The following is a 4,467-nucleotide window of genomic DNA, read 5'->3' as shown; positions in this document are numbered from 1 at the left end:
TCGAGATGCCCTCTCCATCCAATATATCCCTACTTCTGCCACCAATGACTTCCTTGTTGCTAGATCCGAAATCCTCAGCTCAGGCACTCATCCTTGTTTGCTCCCTGTCCCAGCTTCTTCAATCTGGTCTTTCCTTGCCACAGTTTATTAATGTTGCAGCAGAATGACCTTTCAAAACCACCAATCCAGATAATAAGCTCCATGAGGGAAAGGACCCTGACAACGACAAATTCACTGCAGTCTCGCTCCTAACCCATGAGCCAGCGCCTGGCACACAGCACCCAAAGCAAGCCTTTCATGAATATTGTTGAATGAGTGAATGAACAAATTAAAAACCTATTCATTGCATTCCCTTCAGCAGCACCACATAAATTTCAACTGTATTCATGCGACTTAGAAGGCACTGCATACACATCCTTTTTAAATCTCTGCCTCCATGCCCTCCTTTCCTGCATAATGGACTGTAACATACAACAACAGTGTACTTCTTTTATTTCCTTAAAAAAAAAAAAAAAAAAGCAAACCCTGCTTAATTTGCCATTCTTTTTATTTACTTTCTCTCATCTAGAATATTCCCACATTTTGCTCTCCTCTTCCCTCTCCACGGCCCATCTTAAGGCTAACACCTACCATCTTTCAGCTTCAGCCCTCCGACAATATATCACCTCAAAGCTCCCAAAATACCAAGGACAGACATCATGCTGAATTTAGCACAAAATATATGCACAAAATATAGCACAACAAATGTGCACTGAAGGGACACAAGTAAAAGAAATGTTAATGAAAAAAAAAAAATAAAATAAAATTAAAAAAATAATAATAATTAAAAAAAAAAAGAAATGTTAATGGATTGATAACTGGTTGCTTCAAGATTGTTCCATTCATTTGTTCATCAAAGTTAACTCACTTTTCCACTTGTTTTGAGATTTGACTATTACCCTCATGACAAAAGTTTGTACAATTTGGGCCTTCTAACAAAGTTTCCAGGATAAAATTGGTGCCTAGGAAAATGAGGATCATATCTTGTTAATATTCAATAAAACTGTTACAAACACAGTGCAAATATTCAGACAGGGATAAAAATTCACATATATTCATAATAATTACAGATGAATTTAATAAACAAACATCACTGATTGACAGTGTGTCAGAATAGGACAAACATGGAACCTCAGTAACACATCCACCTGTGCTAGAATCTTAGGTTTACCAATTCAATTTTTCTGATCTTAAGCTAGTTATGTAATATCTCTGAGGCCCATTTTCCTCATGTATAGAGACAAAAGCAACTTGTGGAATGATTGGAAGGAATATAGAGGCTAGAAGGGTTAAAAAATGGGTGTCATTATTTCAAAGTCCATGTGTTAAAATCTATACCATAGAATTTTATTTTAGTGGAAAGGGTTACTAACAAATAAGAGAGTGTCCCATTCAAAATACCATAGTAGATATCTTGATAAGCCTGTTTTCCTATTTAAGGAGATAATTAAGATTTGACCATGACTAATTACCTTAGAGATAGGTTTCCTGCTTCTATTGCAAATTAATTTGTGTCACATAAAGTGCACTAAAACATGCATTAAGTCAAGTATTCAGTGTCTGAAATCAATTCATCTCAAAAAAATAAACACTTGTAAGTGTATCACTGATGCCTTTTGTAATGTTTTAAGAATTTTACCAGAGATCATATAAGATTTTTAGATGGACTCATCAAACATTTAATCCTTAATACTTTACTCAACTGGATTTACAGCTAAATATCTAGAGTGAGTCTATGGATTAAAATAGTCTCAAACTGTTCACAGTGTTTACTTTAGCAGGCTAACTAGAATTATTTCTAAAAGGCTTCTTATATTTCAGGCACAATTCTAGGTCCTAATAATGTAACAATGAACAAAAAGGGGAAAAATACCTCTTCTTTCCTGACAGCTGAAAACATCACTCATTTATTATTTTGGTTCTGCAGGCCAAAAGTCTGACTGGTATTGGCTGGGACCTCTGTTTAGGTTCTCACAAGGATGAAAAACAAGATGTTGGCAGAGGTATGTTCTTATCTGTACTCTCTGGGAAATAATCCACTTTCAAGATCATTCATACTACTAGCAGAGTTCATCTCGTTTTTGTAGGACTGAGGTCCTCGTTTCTTTACCATTGGCCAAGGATCACATTTAGCTCCTTGTGACTGCTCCTTGCACTTAACCCATTCCATCTCCAAAAGCAGCAATAGCACATCAGATTCTTCTTTCAATGTGAATATCTCTGTCTTTCTCTTCTTCTACCAGCCAGAGAAAACTCTGCTTCTTAAAGGGCTTCGCTGACAAATTCTACCTGGAGAGAAGGATAATCTCTTTCATCTTAAGGTCAGTTGGTTTGAGATTTTATTGCATCTGTAAAATCCCTTCACAGCAGTACACACTTTAGTGTTTGATTAAATAATCAACAGACAGAAAACATGGGAAGAGGGCATGTGCCCTAGCTTCTGTCTACTGAAACAGGAGGTACCAACTTTAAGATTTTATTTATTTATTTATTTATTTGACAGAGATTACAAATAGGCAGAGAGGCAGGCAGAGAAAGAAAGAGGGAAGCAGGCTCCCTACTGAGCAGAGAGCCCGATCCGAACTCCATCCCAGGACCCTGAGATCATGACCTGAGCCGAAGGCAGAGGCTTAACCCACTGAGCCACCCAGGCATCCCGGAGGTACCAACTTTAAAAAGAAATAAGTTAAATACATATTGTTTCAGGTGATGGCAGAGCTGTAAGAAAAACAAGTATTTTGGCTGTAAGAAATGATCATGTGGAAAAGTATTGCAAGTTCACATTCTGTAGTTTGAAACATCATACACACCTAGGGAGACCTGGACTTCTGGAGGTGATAGGCTAAAAAGAACACTGAGAATCCGCCTGGAGTTTAAAGCAGAGCAGTAGTGGGATAATGCTGAATATGTCAGAGCAGAAGACAGAGGGAGAGATCTTAGCAGGAGCATTTAGTGTTTTATAACTCCACTCAACTCTTATCAGCATTTGTTCATAGGCCAAGGGAGGAATGGAAGCTTATAAAACATATAAAATAAGCTGTACCAATTTAAGAAAAGTACAAATAGAAGCTGTAGCTATCCTCAATTACATCTTTTCCCTATAAACCCAAGTGTGGTGTTAATTACTCCAATGCATGTTCTTGTACTGAAAAAGAAACCATATTTCCAAAATTGGGTGAGGACTCACAGAACAGATAAACTGTACCAAGCATGACATGCAAGATAAACTAAGCCCAAGTGCTCGCTTCGGCAGCACATATACTAAACTAAGCCCAAGTCCTTTAACATCAGTTTATTTAGACACATTCATTTGGAGCTAAAACACAGACCACATACCTCACTAAATTCTATAGAGACATATATTTAAGGTAAGAGCACTCATCTTCCAGTGGCTCCTTATTTCACAAAATCTATTCTATACCTGTGAATATCATTCCATGACTCATTTCAGCATCCAAGATGCTGTGAAATAACCTTTCCTGACTCCCCATTCTAAGAATCCTCATGGTTCCTCATGGCTTGCATTTTCCTTTGCTATAGCAAGCTAATTAACCTAACAGTAGAGTGTTCCTAATAGTCTGGTGAAGTGTTCCTAATTGCTGGTGAAGCCGAGCAAGCTGAGTACCCACCAAGATTTAGGCAGTCCCTCAGTGATACTAACAAGAAGCTTAATCCTACCGTAGTGTGCACATGTGAGATGCTCGGGAGTTTTCCTCTGCCGAGGGCCATCCTATCATGAGTATGAAGTTTTATATTTAATCTGAGCTCCAGTTATTTCACAGAGTTCTCAGTATTTGGCTTTCATCTCTGTCCTAAGAGTCCCCTCAGACTTCTAAGTCATTGGTCAAATTTGTATATCTTTGTATGCATTTTCATTTATGTGGATCTTCCATAGCAATAATTTGCCATCAGCCATCCTCTCTATTTGCCTATTGTCTATAAGACTTTGTCTCTTAACAATAACAAGACTCAGTAAATGTCTTTCTGAGGGAGGCCAGATGGTAAATATTTTAGACTCCATGGGCCAGTCTTTGCTGCAACTCAAAACTGTACTGCAGCATGGAAACAACCATAGACAAAATGTAATAAATGCAGGAGGCCGTGTTCCAATAAAACTTTATTTGCACAAAGATGTTAGTCTAGATTAGTCCGCTCACTCATTGTAAGTTGCTGACACCTGTTTATAAGTTGAAGCTCAAAGGATAGGAGACAGACTTCAGGAAAACGGGCCTCTCAAGTGGATTAGAAGTTGACAGTTTCAAAATCTCATGTCACACTAGTGTGTCACCCTAGAGTCTTTGGACAAATGATACATAAATTTACATAAATTTACCTTTTCAAAAACCTTATAAGGATATTCCTCAGTATCACCTTTATATTCCTGAAATTATTTGACTTAATTCCCTCTGCTGGAGCTAGAGGCTTCTT

This window comes from Neovison vison, chromosome 12, assembly GCF_020171115.1.
Source record: "Neovison vison isolate M4711 chromosome 12, ASM_NN_V1, whole genome shotgun sequence".
NCBI classification, from domain to species: domain Eukaryota; kingdom Metazoa; phylum Chordata; class Mammalia; order Carnivora; family Mustelidae; genus Neogale; species Neogale vison.
The sequence above is the reverse complement of the archived record's forward strand: the minus strand, read 5'-3'. Positions refer to the sequence as shown.